General features: G+C 35.3%; 1 long non-coding RNA gene across 1 annotated transcript in view; it reads right to left on the bottom strand.

The window, feature by feature from the left end:
* Positions 1 to 19,157, bottom strand: part of LOC115524872 — a 52,502-nt gene that overhangs the window by 30,239 nt on the left and 3,106 nt on the right. Inside the window, exon 2 of the long non-coding RNA XR_003972240.1 lies at positions 15,410 to 15,509. This is a non-coding gene — a long non-coding RNA (uncharacterized LOC115524872). The remainder of the gene's footprint in view (positions 1 to 15,409; positions 15,510 to 19,157) is intronic.

The following is a 19,157-nucleotide window of genomic DNA, read 5'->3' on the forward strand; positions in this document are numbered from 1 at the left end:
AACTTTAGAGCCACTTTGGAAAGCTGGAATTTCAATGGCAATTGCCTTCTATTTGTAGATTAATTTGAGGAGAATTTACTGCTTTATAGTATTATGACTTTGTGTCCCAGAACTTAATCAAGAGCTTAAGCAAGCGTCGTTTATGTTCCTCTGCTTATTTTGAAGTTTTCTTCAAGAAAAACTTGAGCCTTTTGTCAGATTCATTTCTAAGTATTTTCTAATTTGATTTTTGAAAGAAAAAAAAAAGAAAAAGAAAAAAAGTAAAGACCTTCACTGTCCTGTCTTAATTTCAACATATGATCTTAAGCTCTTCAGCTACAGATTCTCCTACACAATAGTTTTTAAGGATTCTGAAGTGGGAAAAAAGACTTTTGTACACCAAAATACTAAATACTTGGGTTAATGGAGGGGTGTTATGATTTTTTTTCTTCAGTCATTTCTGACTTTTCTTGATCTTGTCTTTATATTTTATTTATTATTTTTTTAATGTTTATTTATTTTTGAGAGAAAGAGACAGAGCATGAGCGGAGGAGGGGCAGAGAGAGACAGGGAGAGACACAGAATCCAAAGCAGGCTCCAGGCTCTGAGTAGTCAGCACAGAGCCCAACGTGGGGATCAAACTCACAAATGGTGAGATCATGACCTGAGCTGAAGTTGGAGGCTTAACTGAATGAGCCACCCAGTCACCCTTTATGTTTATATTTTAGAATATATTTAAAGTATGAATGAGGAGCCTGAAAAAACCGAAAACTCCCATTTTTTCCATACATAACTTTCATGTATTATGTTATAGCTGCAAGCATTTACATTCTCTAAGACATGTTGTTAGTCACCCCAACTAGATTATAAACGCCTTGAATCTTTTTTCCTGCACCTTCTACTATATCTTTCATGGCACCAAGTATTATGAAAATGGTAAGGGCCTAGTAAATCCTTCCCTAATGAGTTTATCAGATCAATTTAATGACTGAGGCAAAAGCTAGAGGGAAAGAACTGCAAAATGTGATATGGCATTTCAAGATAACTTCTATGTAACCTTGTTTTGTTGTTTTGTTTTCTTTTGTTTTGTTGTTTTGTTTTGTTTTGTTCATGTGGTTCTTGTGTGTATGTCTACATCCGCAGCTAGACTGTAAGCATCTGACGAATGGGAGCGATCTCTCATAATCCTGACTTTTATGTTCTAGTTACACAGTTTGGGCACATCAGAGCCAGTTCAGGGAATGCTACTAAATCCTAAATTGACTAAAAATGAAACCTTATATGCTAAAAAACCAAACCAGGAACCAAAAAACGTCAAATATAGAACCGAGTATATATTAACATTCCTAAGCATGCATTTTTAGAGATTTTATTCCACATTGTAGATAACCGAAAGGGTCTCAGTCCCCTGAGGGAAGGGATTTTAGCAAAATAAGCATTGGGCAGGGGGCAGAGGTCCCCATTTTTTATTACATCGTAGAGTGCAAGAAAGTAACAGAGGAACTGTAATACAAAAAAAGAAATCTGTAGGTAATAAATTCATGGAAAGTTAATTACAAATGTATGTAGATGGATCACTTCTTTGTTCTTGTTCTGAGTCTGGTAATGTCATATATAATCTAGATTATTTTCACAAATAATCAAGTTAGCTATATTTTACGTAGAACTACATAAACTCAAAATGTCATTAAAAAGCAGAGTCAATATTCTGAAACACCACAAGATGGTGATGTTACTCCATTTAAAATGTCTTTTTTTTTTTAACTGAACTTTCTCCAGAGGGCTTAACTTCTGCTTTTCTGTGTGTGAAAAATTAATATTGCAAGATCATCCATGCTTCCAAATGGAAGAATCATGTAAAATCAAAAACACCTATGTAACAAAATTGTAAGTAGGATTTCCACCTTAAAATGGGACAGTGGTGTGTGAATCATGTCTGTGTCTCTGCTGGCTGTAGGCTTTTGTCTTTTATAATAGAGCTTCATGTTGTGTGTGTGTGTGTGTGTGTGTGTGTGTGTGTGTGTGTGAGATCTTCCAGATATCTATTATCTTTTCCCTTTGTTCCTCTGTTGCTGTGTATGTATGCCTCCCCTGTTGTGATTTGATATGTCACTGTAATTGTCTCTCCCATTAAATTGTGTCTAATACCTGATTGCAACCTCAGTGTCAAATAAATGTGTGTCTGCATTCATCTTGTAAACAGGTTGATATGTCGTTTTTACTACTTCTCTTCTTCATATCTTCTGTTTTTTCATTAAAAAAAAAATATTAATACAGCTGTGGTATCTGGGTAGTCCGTAACTAGGCTGAAGAAGTATTTTTTTCTTTTCCCTTTAGTTTGGCTCTCCTTTCTCCATTTCTTTCCATAATATTCACTAAATGTTTGATTTTTTAAAATTACTTTTTATTATCAAACTAAATTCAGAAGTAGGAAAACATTTTCCATGTTTTATATGTTCCCGTGTGTGTGTGTTGGGGGGGGGGGGGGAAGGGTGTTCATGGATTTTTTTTTATTCCTTTGGAGGCCTTCCTTGTACTTGAAATAAGAGGGGTTTCCCCATTCAATTGATTTATATGGTTTATGGGCACTGACTTAAATAGAACAGAAAAGGGGCGCCTGGGTGGTGCAGTCGGTTAAGCGTCCGACTTCAGCCAGGTCACGATCTCGCGGTCTGTGAGTTCGAGCCCGGCGTCAGGCTCTGGGCTGATGGCTCGGAGCCTGGAGCCTGTTTCAGATTCTGTGTCTCCCTCTCTCTCTGCCCCTCCCCCGTTCATGTTCTGTCTCTCTCTGTCCCAAAAATAAATAAAAAATGTTGAAAAAAAAATAAAAAAAAATAAATAGAACAGAAAAAAAAAATCTCATTTTGGTCCATTATATAAATCAGGAATTACTGTCTGCAAAGAATATTTAAATTGGTTTTCTCTGTAAAATTTTTCTACAAGAGACTTCTCTACCTGATTACATTTCATATTTTAATCTAATCTGATGCTAAATTGCCTCGTTCTGCCATCACATTCATGAAATAATGAAATGTTTTCTTTTTGAAAAGTAACTATGTCCTTCTCACCACTCCTATTGGAACATTCCAACATCATGTTGGGGGTCTCAGCTAACACAATAAAACATAAAGGAAACAAAGCACACAGTTTGGATAAGAAGAAATAAAACTGCCTTTGTTCACAAGTGACATGATTACTTATGAACAAGATCTGAAAGAATTAACAAAAAAAATTGGAACTAAGACTAATAAATGATTATAGAAGGTTGCAAGATAAGGTTAATATAATTTCTTTCCTATGTACCAGCAATGAATAACCAAAATTTGGAATTAGAGGCATAACACCATTTACATTAGAATCAACCTAAAATCTACATGAGGAAAACTAAGACTCTGGTGACAAAAATTTAAAAAGGTGTAAATAAATGAAGAGATATTCAAGGTTCAAGGGTAGGAAGATTCAATATCATCAAGTTATCAATTCTTCCCAACTTGATCTATAGATTCAATGAAATCTCAATCAATATCCCAGCAAGTTATTTTGTGGATATAGACAAACTGATTCTACAGTTTAAATGGGAGGCAAAAGAATCAGAATAGCCAGCACAATTCTGAAGTTGAAGGACAATAAAGGAATTAACACCACATGACTTACTATTAAGCTATAGTTATCAAAATACTGTGGTCTTGGTAAAAGAATAGACAAATAGATTAATGAAATAAAATAGGGATCCCAGAAATAGACCTCATAAATATAGTCAGCTCATCTTAGACAAAGGAACAAAAACAATAAAATATACACAGGACACTCTTTTCAATAAATTGCACTGGATCTACTGGACATATACATGCAAAAAATAAATAAATCTAGACATGGGTCTTACACCCTATACAAAAGTTAACTCAAAATCTCTTATAGACCTAATAGTAAAATACAAAATTACAAAACTTCTGTAAAATAATATAGTAGGAAACCTAGGGTGAAGACTTTTTTAGACACAACCCCAAAAATATGATCCATGAAAGAAAGCATTGGTAATTTAGACTTTGTTAAAATTAAAAACATCTGCTCTGCAAAAGACACTGTTAAGAAATGAAAAGCCACAGAAAATATTTACAAAACACAAAGCTGATAAAAGAATTGTATACAAAATATACCAAGAACTCTTAAAACCCAACAATAAGAAAACAACCAATTACAAAGTAGGCAAAGTATCTAAACATACATCTCCCGAATAAGATATATAGATGACAAACAAGCTTATGAAAAGATGCACAACATCAAATATCACTCGGGAATTGCAAATTTAAAAAATGAGACCTCTGCATACCTATTAAAATGGCTGAATGTGAAACACTAAGAGTGTAGAGCAATAGGAACTCTCATTCATGGCCGATGGAATGCAAAATGGTACAACCACTTTGGACAAGTTTAACAGTTTTTTACAAAGCTAACCATAGTCTTACCATACGATTCAGCAGTGGTACTCCAAGATAATTACCTAAATGAGTTGAAATTTTATGTCCACTCAAAAACCTACATACAAGTGTTAATAGCAGCTTTATTCATAATTGCCAAAAATTGGAAGGAATCAAGATGTCCTTTAATAGGGCAATGTAGAAATTGTGGTACATCCATACAATGGAATTTTACCCAGTGATAAGAAGAAATGAGCTATCAAGCCACGGAAAGACATGCAGGAACATTAAATGCGTATTGCTGAGTAAATAAGCCAGTATGTAAATGCTGCAGTGTATGATTCCAGCTATATAACATTCCTGAAAAAGCTAAACAATAGAGAGTAAAAAGATCAGTGACCTCCAAGTGTTCAGAGAGAGCAAAGAAAAGAGGGAGTGATTAAAGAAGGAACACCAGATTTGGGCGGCAGTGAAAGGATTCTGTACGACACTGTAATGGCAGACACGGTGTTACCCATTTGTTAAAACACTTAGAACTGTGCACCACAAGGAGTGAACCCTAATAAACTGTGGACCTTAGTTGATAATAATGCATCATTATCAGTTCCTTGATGATAACAAATGTGCCACACTAAAGCAAGAGGTTAATAACTGGATAAACTGTAAGGAGGGTATGGTAGGAAAAGATGGTATGTGAGAACTCTGTACATTCTGCATAATTTTTCTATTAATCTAGAGCTGCTCTAAAAATAAGATCTATTAATTAAAAAAAACAGGTAACAATGTTGCATTTTATATATTTTTTTTACCATTATCTTTTCTATTCTCTTTCATCATTCAGGCATGAAGGAAAAAATAATCTCATTTTTTAAACTTGCTCTGTCCAAAGTGTATGATAATACATGAAACCATGCCATACCTCTTAGGGGACAAAAAACATTCAGAATTTATTTTGGTATTAAGATTAAAGATTAAGACCAACTTCCAGGTAAGCCACATGTAAGGTTTAAGAGCAAGTGTTTTCGTTCCAATGATTTTGCAGAAATGAGAGAATGAGGTGTATGATTTGAAATATTCAAATCCTTGAAGGTTTCTGCACTAGCATTAAATGAAAACTAACAGCATAGTTTCAACTTCTTGTTTGATATCATTAATGTACAAATGATCTTTGCCAGAGCTCCTTCCCTTATTGCAATGGCCTTCTTCACTGCTTTCTCTCCAGCAGCTTTGTTTCCCGGCCCCTGTATGGCCTTCCCAGCTTCAACCACATGGAAGCCATGGAATACAGAGGAGAATGCTTGCTGGAGGGTTTAACGATTTCCTGTCCATATCACGGGGCTCCTTCCCAGTCCTGCATATACAAGCAGACACCCATGACTGGGTACATCATGTGCCATATGTACACATTGCTGTCCTCAAACACGGAGCTCATCTTCTCCTGGCTGAGCTCACAGATACTCAGCAGCTCGCGAGGGCATTTGTAGTGCTTGCCCACTGCGGGCAGTGGGACCGCAGCACCAGAGCAATGGTTCCTCCTCCCTGTGAGCTATTACTGGAGAGGTGTCACCCAATGCTGCAGGGCTGGCAAGTTCTAATACTTTTTAATGACTATTCAGAGTAGTTGTGTGAAATTAACTGGAGCGCTATTATAACACTGTTAGTTTCAAAGGAAACTCTGCATAACGTGCATACATCTACGTGGTCTAGTCATTTAATATACTTAGTACGTTTTAACAGATTTTAACAAGACCTTTTCATGAACTATAGGGTCCAAGGTCCTATTGTTCAATGTGGAAAACTCTAGTGAACATGATCTTCATACTGAAGACATACTTATGAGCCTAAATTCCTTGACAAGGGCTGTATCTTATGTAAGATATTCTATCCCAACTAGCCTTATGCATATACTTTTTAAATGTTTGTCAAATAAATAACAGAATGAATGAATGAATGAATGAATGCATATGTGAGTTGTATAACAACTCATGATTTAATCCTTTCTATTGATTCCTAGTTTTCATTTACAGCCAATAAATAATGTGATATTCGCTATTCCTCCGCTTGACTCCAATGAGCAAAAGATAGTCATAAGCCTCATCTACAAATTCTTTGATGCACCTTGACTAAAAATTTTAAAGGGAGTCAGAAGCTGTTAATATTAGCATTTTCGTTAGAAGTTCAAATGGAAATCTATTATCATAAAGAATATAAGTCTCACAACAAACCATTTTTACATGTTGTTAATTAGATAAAAGAGGTTTACATGAGTTGTCATAAAATACTAGTTGATACTTATTTATGCCATCACAATTTGAGGTTTTCATTTAGATGTTTCTTAAAAATGGCAAAAAAAAAAAATAGGGGGCGCCTGGGTGGCTCAGTCTGTTAAGCATGCGACTTCATCTCAGGTCATGATCGCATGGTTCTTGAGTTCGAGCCTCGTGTCAGGCTCTGTGCGGACAGCTCAGAGCCTGGAGCCTGCTTCACATTCTGTATGTGTGTCTCTCTCTCTCTGCTCCTCCCCTGCTCATGCTCTCTCTCTCTCTCCCTCAAAAAAAAAAAAAAAAAGTTTTATTAAATGGGAAACAAAATTCTGTAATATTGAAATTGTTCAAAAATGAATCCAAATATTGCTTTATAAACTTGAGATTAAAACTATGTTTTAGGGAACTATATTTGTTAGAAAACATACTCACATAAATTGCAATCTATGTTGACATAGGGGGTTAGTTTTATCTTATTAATAATGAGTTTATTATGGCCTCACTGAGATAGCTCAAACTAACCAATAAATATAAAGATTATGTAGATTTTCTTAAAATTAGAGAATTAGCTAAATCTCATCTCTGGTTGTAAATACTAATTTTACAGATAAAAATGATTACAAGTTTAAAATACAATTCAAACTCCAAATGTACTTAGATTGTTGGATACCTAGACTGATTTGGATGGCACAAAGGAAAGTGACTGTATTGGAAACTTTGCAGACTTGAGATTTTAAAAACTTTAGTGAAAAGAATCCATATCAGGAACAAGGCCACTCAGGGATTATGTTGCAAGGGAGAAGAACATGGTAGAGCTGCTACACTGAATGCTAAGAAATACCTCCAATTTCAATAGGAAGAGGAGTCTATGAAGGAAAATCAGAAAGAATAGCCAGGTTAGTGTTGTTGAAACATTTCTGAACTTCCACCATTTACTTCTTCTATCTTATTATATCTACTTCTTTTTGTCATTTATTAAAATTGCAGAATAACAAATCAGAATCAGTATGCAAGGCATACAGATTCTCTTATCTAGAAAGGTTACATAGTACGTGGTTAATAATACCAAATAGAAAATAAGCACAATACACAGCTTTTTTTTTTTTTTAACAGTTTTTTTGTATCATCTCTTACTAGCTACTTCACTGTGGGGGATAAGCTTGGGAATCCCCTGGGCTTATACCAATGGGTTAACAAGGCATAAATAAATACAAAGCCATAAAATGCTCACACCTGAGTTTGGCTAAACCAGATTGGCACTCCAAGAATAGGGGGATGCAAAGACCCCGAGAATAGGGAGGCACAAAGGCGCCAGGAATAAGGAGTTGCAAAGGCACCCAAAATAGAGAGAGGGTGCAGAGCCCCTAAACTAGAGAGGGAGAGACAAAGTCCTGAAACAGAAATGGTGCAAAGGTGCCCAATACATACGTATACGAAATAAACAAGATTAGATGTTCAGGGTGGAAGACTATGGACCGCTGCGCTGCAGGCAAAGCAGCCCAGAGCGGAGACGGTTAACAAAAGAAAAGGTGCCTTGTTAACCCTGAGGTTATTCCCCCTGTCTGTCTCATCCCCTAGGCTGGCAAAGATAAACAGGCATGGCGCCTCCTGTCTGCTGTTAACAACCATCTACCCATCTGCCCAGCTCCTGGATTTTGTTCTATATTGACCCAAACCCCAAATACTGTGTATTTTCAAATGCCCCCCCTTTTCCCTCACATCCCAAGTTAATGTTCCTAGTTTGTCTCTTTGTACACACTCATCACGTTTGTAAGCCTTCTGATCTGAATAAATATGGGGCAAGGACCCTTATTCGAGGCTCTTGTCTTTTCCCAGACATTAGCCATCTCTTGCTTTAATCCAGCATCCACTCTTTTGCTGGCCAAGAGAACTTTAAACTTGGAGTCTACGACACTTCACCTTAGGTAAGTTAGTAAGCCTCTCCATGCCTGTTTCCTCTTCAGTAAGAGACACTACTATGACTTATACTACCTGCATCATATCACAATATTGCTGTGAAGAATAAATTACATACATGGAAATAATCTAGCAGGGTGATTTGCACATAGTAAATGCTCAATGGATGATATACCTTATTATTGTAGCATAGTAATTTTATTTTTATTTAAATTCAAGTAGTTAATATACACTGTAATATTGGTTTCAAGAGTAAAACCTAGTGATTCACTACTTTCATATAACACCCAGTGCTCATCCCAAAGAGTGCCCTCCTCAATGCCCAACACCCATCTTGCCTATCCCCCCTCCATGAACCCTCAGCTTGTTCTCTGTATTTATGATTCTCTTATGGTTTGTCTCCATCTCTGTTTTCTTATTTTGCCTTCCCTTCTCCTATGTTCATCTGTTGTATTTCTTAAATCCCACATGAGTGAAATCATGTATTTGTCTCTTAATACACTCTAGTTCTGTCTACATTGCTGTAAATGGCAAGAGTTCATTCTTTTTGATTGCTGAGTAATATTCCATTGCATGTGTGTGTGTGTGTGTGTGTGTGTGTGTGTGTGTGTGTATACATCTTCTTTATCCATTCATCAATTGGTGGACATTTGGGTTCTTTCCATAATTTGGCTATTGTCAATATTGCTATAAATATTCGGGTGCATGTTCCCCTATCAAATCAGCATTTTCATATCCTTTGGATAAATACCTAGTAGTGCACTACTAGGCAGTTAGTAATTATAAATGGATGAGAGGAAAAGGTCAATCTTGTCCTAAGTGCCAGAAACAACAAGTCCTTATGAAATTCAATTTAAACAAAAAAGGTTATCGAAAGAGTCATATTATCTGTCTCATTATGTTTGTTGTCTAATTCTTTCTGGATTTCTTTTTTTTTTTTTTTAGATTCTATAATTAGGCATATTTTGATGGCAAAATGTGGTTCTTTGAAACCACAGAAATCAAAGGGAAGATTTACATTCCAAAACCCACCATACTTATTGTAAAAGCTAGATCCCCAAGCGTTAAAACAGTGTCTGATATATAGTTAGCACTGAGTAAATATTCACTGAATGCATAAATGAAAGCTTCTGAAAGTATTTTTATTCCTGTTTGGTAATTTGATCAGTACACTCCCTACAGCTCTTCAGTGTAAAAGAATCATGGAGCGTTGGAGTTGAAAAGGGCATCTCATCCAACAACCAATGCAGTGACTGACCCTCTTCTAACAGTTTAGTGAAGGGCAGTCTAATTAGCTCTACTAGTTCCAGAGGAAGTTCTTTATATCTGGAGACAACTCTAGCACCAATTTAAGCCTTTTATTGAGCCACAAACTCACTCCCTGTTGTTAGCTGGTCCATAGGGAAATAAAATAGTTTGTTGTATGTAACCATGAGCTAAGAACAATATATAGCTGTCTCTTGCTAAGTTCCAAGTACTTAGAGCAGTGTCAGGCATATGTAAGTCTCCTGTAAATATTCACTAAGTATTATACTGTTAAATGTACACTTCATTAATTACTGGTTGATTTTTAACCATTCAAGCATTTTCTACATTGGCTCCCACAAACCACATTCTTGTCCATCCTACACATTTTGTGTTGAGCAGATTTGGGAAAGAGGACACCATCAGTCATCTTTAATAAACTTTATTTCATTAGATGATAGAATTTATCACAGTCATTCATGCTTGGATTTTTTTTTCCTTTAGTATATATTTTTTAATGTTATTAAATGCTAAAGATTAGAAAAGGTGTTCTAATCTGGTAAACAGAAAATAAATGTCATGAACATCTACTTTTATTTTGAAGCTTTTGTGTATTATGCTTTTTAAAAATGCTATGTAACTTTTTATACTGTTACGAACTAATAAGAAATATATTGAACCCTTGAAAATTAATTTTGTCTTCAGAATACCTGCAAGGCTCTTTGTCAACCCACATCAGGATTAGCCTAATTATATCCTAATTGGGGTAAATTCATATATTCAAGCTAGTTAACCAAGAATGATGACAATAGCTTGGTTAGAAGGCAACTCTGTCAAGCTATAGCATATATAGCTGTTAATGCATCTATCGTGACTATAAAAGTAAAACAAAAAAAGTATTAAAGACCAGGCATCTTTGCAATTCAAGAAAATATCCATTATGTTGGGAGAGCTTTTATGAAAACTCAGTTAAAATTAAACTCCTATAGTAGATATTTTAATACTTATAGAGTCTAATCATTATTGAACATTTTTCTTCAACTTTCTACTTTTATTTGTATTTGAATTTTTTTCTATTTTAAAACCATCAAATAATCTCTAGGTAATATAAAATGGGTACTGTAAATAAATATCTTAACTGTGTGTGAACAAGAATATTTGTTATCACTCATATAAATCAATGAATAAATGTTATGTGTTATATGCATTTCAAAATGACAATCTCAGAATAATTCTGGTTTTAAAACCAATTTGAATGCTAAAACTCATCAAAAATCATCAACCTGGGGCGCCTGGGTGGCTCAGTCAGCTAAGCCTCCAGCTCTTGACTTCGTCTCACATCATGATCTCACAGTTTGTGAGTTTGAGCCCCACATCAGACTCTGTGCTGACAGCATGGAGCCTGCTTGGGATTCTCTCTCTCTCCTGCTCTGTCTGCCCCTCCTCCACTCATGTGCTTGGTTTCTCTCTCTCTCTCTCTCTCAGAAAAAAAAAATCAATAAAATTTAAAAAAGTTTTTTTTTAAATCATCAATCTTTCTGAGTATTTCTCTCCATCACCTCATTGATCAATGAAGTAGTATACCCACCTAATATTAGTCATTTTTCTAACATACAAAATATATAAGGATTTAATTTCAAGTTCATAATTACACAAATCAAGAAGAAATTAGGGGATAATTATTTTAAATTTTGGTTATGAACTAGGTAAATATTCATAGGTAGATAAATATTTGAGGTGAATGAATAAATGAACAAATAATAAAAGATAAGATGTCACAGTTACATCAAAGGAACTAACAAAGACCTCAAGTTAAAAGGGGGCAAATGTTTAAGAGACATCTGATTGTTTAATATATGAAACATATTTTTTCCTATTAAGATTAGATAACAGAAAATTCTGCTAATGAGGGCACAAATACAGCTTAAAAATTATTTCCTGGATAACTGATTTTTCCACATGGCATTCAATTTTATTTCATTTGTTAAAACATCTGTAATACACAGAACCAAAAAAAAAAAAAAAGAAAGAAAGAAAGAAAAGCTAGTCCTACTTAAATCAAAATAGGAAATAATAGTGGTGTTTAACTATATGATCAAATGCAGCCTTGTTTTCAGTTCCCATGGAGCCCTCATACATCTCTGCAACAAAGACTTTTCTTTACGTGCCTTATGCAAGAAAAGCCCTATTAAATAAAAGAATGAAATTTGGCACTTGTTCCCCCTCACATATGTACTGAAAATTCCATTACTTGTGTCAATTTCTAATGCTAGACAAATCCCTGTTACTTGTGTCAATTTATAATACTAGACAAATTCACACAGGGTCTTAGACATGTATAAAAAGGGAGAATGGAAGAGCTACTTGACTGCTTAATGCTATTTATTCTTTTAATTCCAGAATGGCATCAAATACCAATCATTTCTATTATCTTTTGTGAAAATGCTTTTAGTGAAAAGGCAGACTCCCACTGCTTTCTTTTCAGTAGTAAACTGAAACCATAAACTTCTCTCAACTTAAAATCATCCCAGTGTGATCATATTTGTTAAATAAGTTTTCAAAATGCATCTGCCATCATTATTACTCCTGTTTTATTATTTTTCATTTCCTTCATTCAGAAAGAGACAAAAGATTATCCAAATGCTTGTCACTAATCTATTCAATATCCCCTTCCTCCTTTTCAGATTTTTTATCTGTTCCTTGAAACTTTATTAACTTTTCCATTAAATCTTAGTGTGTATACCTGAAAGGGCTTTTCTTTTCTTTTTTTTTTTTTTAACGTTTATTTATTTTTGAGACAGAGAGAGACAGAGCATGAAAGGGGGAGGGTCAGAGAGAGGGAGACACAGAATTTGAAACAGGCTCCAGGCTCCGAGCTGTCAGCACAGAGCCCGACGCGGGGCTCGAACTCACGGACCGCGAGATCATGACCTGAGCCGAAGTTGGCCGCTTAACCGACTGAACCACCCAGGCGCCCCATGAAAGGGCTTTTCAACCACAATTGATCTTTTTATTCCTTCACTACCTTTAGGACTTAATTGAAATGTCCTTTTCTCCTTCAGGATTTGTCCTTAAAGTAAGAATCTACAAATATTTCATAATTATACAATTGATCCTTGAAAAATGCAAGGTTTGGTCAAAAATCTACATATAACTTTTGACTTCCCCCAAACTTAACTACTAATAGCCTTTACCAATAAACAGTTGATGAACATATATTTTGTATATTATATGTATTATACAGTATATTCTTACAATAAACTAAGACAGAGAAAAGAAAATTAAAAGATAAAATACATTTACAGTACTGTAAACAATTCTCATATAAGTGGACCCAAATACTTCAAACCCATTGTTCAAGGGTCAACTGTAATGTGGGGGGAAAAAAAGTGTCTTCTGATTTAGAATGTGAGTAAAAGGGTTAGTCCCCACATCATATAGTAATAAGAGAAAGCAGAGAGCAATGAAAAAGGAATGCCAGAGCCCATTTGTATACATTGCCTCAACACATTGTGAATACCTAAAGTTGCAAATCTTGATCTTTATTATCCTTCCCTTCAACCACAAACTCCTACTGTTTCAATTAACTTACTCTCTCACTCTTATCATCTATGATGCCTCTGGTCCTTTAATCTTTCCTATTAATAATATAAAAACTAGCATTCATTCACAAAGTATTCTTCATTATTTTATTTATTCTTCCTAACAGTCTGAATTATTATCCCCATTTGAGAGATAATGAGACTCAGAGAGACTTAGAGACTCACCCAAGATCACACTGCCAGACTTCTAATATCAGGATAAATGGAGATATTGGGTGATTTATTCTTATCTTTTAAAAAAAATTTTTTTTAACATTTATTAATTTTTGAGAGACAGAGTGCAAACAGAGGAGGGCCAGAGAGAGAGGGAGACACAGAATCTGAAGCAGACTCCAGGCTCTGAGCTGTCAGCAGAGCCTGATGTGGGGCTCGAACCCATGAACTATGAGATCATGACGTGAGCCGAAGTCAGATGCTTAACTGACTGAGCCGTCCCGGCGTCCCTGCTTTATTCTTATATCAATCACATACATTATAGAAAAAGATACATAAAATATTAAAAGAAGAAAGTATAGCCATCCTAAAAATAAGAAGGTAAACTTTTGGAGGACCATAAATTATGCAGGAGAAAACTGTGTTCCATATAATGAAATGGTGAAAGCTGGGAAGAGAAGTCCAAAGAAAACAAGCTCCCAAGTTCTCCATCTGACAGGTTATAATGTCCATTGCATATTCTATCAGTGGCTCCAACCAAACTTTAACATATGTTTCTATACTTCCCATAATATGTGCTGTCTAAGCAGAGACCATAGTGTTTCAGGCAATCTCAGCTGCATAAGGAATGCACCATTAACAATGTCCAAGTGTTGGAATAGTACCAACTCCATGAAAGACTACAAACTCAGTAAAGGTTAGGGAAGGGTCAGAGACTGTAGAGAATTCAAACTGTAATTTTCAAATAAGTAAAATTAATACACTTAAATAACAGATTATTGTCTATATGAAAGAATAGGTACTTATGAAAAACAAGCAACTAGAAATTCTAGAACTGAAAAATGATAAATCTGGGACTTAAATATTGGTCTTCTGCTTCCAAGTTCCATATTTTCTCCTCTGATATCATAGTTAACCCCAACAAAGACATACAGGTGCATATACATGCTTTTGCTTATTTATGTAGCTTCCTCATTACTTTGTCTTGATATATAGTCTTGACCTCATAGTCAATCAGAAGAACCTGTTATTCTCTTGTCTCCACATCTTCTCTGCACCTCGCAAATTCCTAATCTTATGGTTCTCAACCTTAGCCGCATACTGAGATATATGTGGAAACTTTAAAACTAACAAAACAAACACTATAGCCACCCTAGATGAACTAAATCAGATCCTCTTGGAGTTGGACTCATACACTGATATTCTTTTTAAAACTTCCTTACATGATTCTATAAGAACTGCTTGTTTTTTGTTTAAGAAAGGGCTATTCACTAAATGTGTGCTTTCCCCTTCCATAGTACAAGGTGGTCTCTAGGAAGCAGCTGCCTAGCTAGAGAGTCATTCTCCAGCATTGCCTATACCAAGGTAGGGCCGGGTGATTAATTCTCATCATTAGAATGTGAACTGAAATAATGTATTTCACTTTTGAGAAAGGAAGTTTCTAAGAAGCAGTGTATATTCTTTGTTCTCTCTTTTCCCATCTGTTGACTAGATTCAGGAGATTGCAAGAGTCTAGCAAATGCAAAATCACAAGATGGAAGGAGCCTAAATCTGTGAATCACTATTTAAAGTTATACTCCAACCAAGTCCTTTATCATCATAAAACTGCTGAAAAAGATTTATTATAAGTCTCTAAAATTCTGAGGTTTGTTTCATCAGCTAGAGTTACCCTGATCAATAGTGGAAGGGGTACCTTTAAGTGGGGTGCTGCTGTGATAAAAATCTCAAGTATGTGGCATTACATTTGTGATCAGGAAGCAGGCATCAGAAAAATAACCACCAGAGGCTGGGTAATTTGGAATAGTGGTAAAAAATATTCTGTAAATATTACCTTCAATAATTTGAACAGCAGACCAAATACCTATAATCTTGTAGCTCTATAGCAGTGTTCTCAAGTGGGGATGATGTGGCAGGAGCACATTTGGCACAGGCTGAAGACAAAAGGGAAATGCAAATTTCAGTTATTTTTCAAGACCAACTCAATTGTTTCGACTCCACTCCTCCTATCAGATTGTGCTTCTTTATGTCACATCAGAATTGATGAGTCCTGCCTTTGCATTCCATCAGCACTGTAACACTTAATTCATTCCTTTTTCTGCATCTTTCGCTCTATTGTAAATCTCTTGAAGTGGATAGTCTTATCCATGTATCCCATACATTGCCTAGGACACGTCTTATGCACAGAAAGTATACATTTAGGGTTTGCTGAGTACATGTTTGCTGAATGTCTACTACTCTGCAAAGCATTGATCCTTGATCTTATAGTATTAACAGACACAAATCACAAAAACCATTTCACAATATACTACAAGTCTCATGGACTCTAAGGCCTTACAGATACAAGTTCTCACATTAGGTGTCCCCAGTGACTGCTCACCCTTGGGCATTCTTTCACACCCAACTTCTAATTGCATGAGACTAGTTACTGTGTGAAGTTGCCAGCTGCCTAAAATGGGGAAGACAGAGTACATTTCTAAGGAATAAAGTTGGTGTAAAGAGTACAAATGATGGTCTTTTAAGGAGGTGAGGGGTTGGAACATGATAAACTAATTTTGATACTTGACTAGCAACCAGGATACCAGAAACAGAAACTACTACGGCTGCCTGTGGGACCAAATGGTCAGAAGCAAAGGCATGTGTGTATATCAGGAAAGGCTAACTAAGAGGACAGAGATAAGAAAATAATGACCTATTTTGCTATTTCAGACCAAGGAAGATGAGCTTTGTTTAGCATTCGATTAAAAAATTATTTTAGCTCCTTAGCCCACCTAGGTAGCTCTGACATTGGAATGCTAATAGAGTTTACTACAGTGGGGAAGCAAAGCAACAATTTTAATTTCCCTTCCAAACTTAAATCCTGCTTCTCAACTGAAGATACAAATCTGGACTTCTGAAAACAGTGACTGGAGGTAGATTTGGGGTCATAAGCATGCAGGAAAAGGAAATGGATAAAGTCACTCAGAATCAGTAAAAAAACAAGAACAAAGAAAAGCTTAAAATGTAGAGGGTATACAAAGAACAAGCCAGTGAAGAAATAAGTAAGTAAAATAAATCATGTGGTCTCCTTACACAGTCCCTATCACATCATGTTGGCTGTTTTATGAGATTACAATCGAAACAGATAGGTTTGTATTGTTTTGTTTCTCAAATACCATTTTCCCACATTAATTTCAAGATCTTTAAGGACAAGAACCATTCATCCTCTTATATTTTCCTAAACCCACCACCCCCAGTAGTCTTACGCACATACTAAGACTCTACCAATTTTTGATTCACTAAATTTAAACCTGGCAAAGATTTCTACTTCACTCACCAACCACCCACCAAAAGTCCAAATCTCTCATAAAAAGCAAGTTCCTAATTTACTTTATCAATATCTATAGGTAAAGCTACTCCCACAGAATTCTTGGCTACTAGGAGTACGGGTTTAAAGAAACACTTTAATGTACAGGTTGGTTTTCTGAGAACTGTTGTTGTATCAAGACTCATCAAGGGGAAAACCTGGCAAGACCAGTAAGAAAACTAAGTCTGTGGCTAATTTCTTAGTGGAGAATGAGAAAGCTAAACACACAGTACATTAAGGGAAGAGAAATTGGGAACTAAGTATTGATGACTTTGGAGCACATACAGGAAGTACCCAAATAGCTTCTGTCATCATCCACTAACCATTCCCAACTACTGATCACATGCATTTAACTTGGCACTGACTTTTTAACATTCTATAAAAAAAGAAAAGCAGAGATTTCAGGGACCATCTATGAATGAGCTGCACACACTACTAAGCCTGGGACTATGATGCTGCAATACACATCATTACAAAATACATCTCACTTTAGCCCACATTTCCCTTTTTTCCTTCTCTAACCAACTCCTCTTGTATTTCAACCTATCCTTCCTTCTTTCCCCGTATCATCTCATGTCTCCCCCTTTGATCTGTATGGCTCTGAGTGCATACATACTCATGTGGTTTTGATAGTAGCAGTTTCCAGTATCTCCGGTCCAGTAAGATTTCTATGTTGGTATAATACTGTGCCCACACCTCGAATTTCTTTGAGACTGTCTCATGAACTAAAGAGAAATGTTTGCAAGAGCTGTTTATTTTCCCAATGGTGGATTTTAAATTAAGTGAGAAAGACTCCTTAGTGAGCATGGCTAACCCGAAATCAAAAGACAGATGATCCAAGTTCAAATGCTATTAGGTTGCAGATAAACAGAAATAAAGCTACAGAGTAGTGAAAGAGGAAGACTAACCTCATGAAAGAGTAAAGGAAAGGTCAGTTGCTGCCACAAGTGCACTGGAAAATAGAGAAGTAAATTCAGACATCCGTTACAGGTCTGGAGGGAGGTTGGTGGCAAGAAATAAAATTTGAAGACTGGAAAGGTTAAGAGGTTAGCCTAGGTTGGACAGTGCAAGTGGAGGCTTTGTCATCAAATACCTGGGTTTAAATTCTTACCTGTAGCCAGGTGATTTTCAGCAATTAAGAGTATGAGCTGAGCAACAGTATTTCCACCATAATTTGAGGGTTATACAAGTACATTGTTTAGAACATAACATGATATTCAGTAATGGGGAGATTTTATACTTATGTTTAAGGATAAAAGGGTCTAAAACAAACTGTAGCCTACCCATGTTGCCAGCTTTTGGAAAAGAGCAAATAGGTATAAATCTAAAAAACAATAGCAGTCTCTCACAGGCTAGAGAAAGAGTCACAAGATTCACACTCAAGGCCACAAAACAGTGAACCTTTTACTAGATATTAAAATTTAGAACCACACAGCTTAACAGTAATGTTAATTTTACCACTAGGTGGCAATGATACAGCTGAATTTCACTGACAAGATTAATTTTAAAAATTGAACAAACCCAGACAGAAATTCCAAGAAGCTTTTATACATATTTTCATGTTAGAAAAATGAAAAACTCTTTTATATACAATTTAATTTATAGCAGAATGTATAATTATCTAATTCAAGATGTATGTTAACTTCTGATGCTTTTTTTCCTCTGTGCACTGAGGCAATTCATGCAATAATTTTTAAACAGTTCTAATCACAGAAGTCTTTTTTAAAAAATCTGGACATATATCATGAAGATAACAGAAATTAGGGAAAGCTAAATCTCTTTGAAGTCTTAGAATTCTAAGAAAGGCACTATAAAATGCAAAATATTTTAATAAAAAAGTTAAACCTTTAAAAAAATAACTGAGAGAGGACATTTTATTTTTTAAGGGCCAAAGCATGAAATAATATGGTGACTCACGTTGCTTTTAAATTACAAATTAAACCAATATTCATACATGTAAAGTCTTTTCAATGTGTTGAATAAACATTAAATTTACTAAGCAAATTTAGCAAAATTCTGACTTAATTTTGCTAATGGATTCTGGAATAAATACCTTTTTACAACTGTCAAAAGAGTAAGTCATGAAATTCCTTAAAATTACTTTCCGTAATTATTTCTGCTTTCTTCATAAAACAGATCTCAACCTATGGCTTGTTAAAAATAATAACAAAATTTATTCTTTCATTTCTTTTTCTTTTCATATCAAATAAAAAGGAAAGGCATGATAAACTTTTTC

This window comes from Lynx canadensis, chromosome D1 (genome assembly GCF_007474595.2).
Source record: "Lynx canadensis isolate LIC74 chromosome D1, mLynCan4.pri.v2, whole genome shotgun sequence".
Classification (NCBI taxonomy): Eukaryota; Metazoa; Chordata; class Mammalia; order Carnivora; family Felidae; genus Lynx; species Lynx canadensis.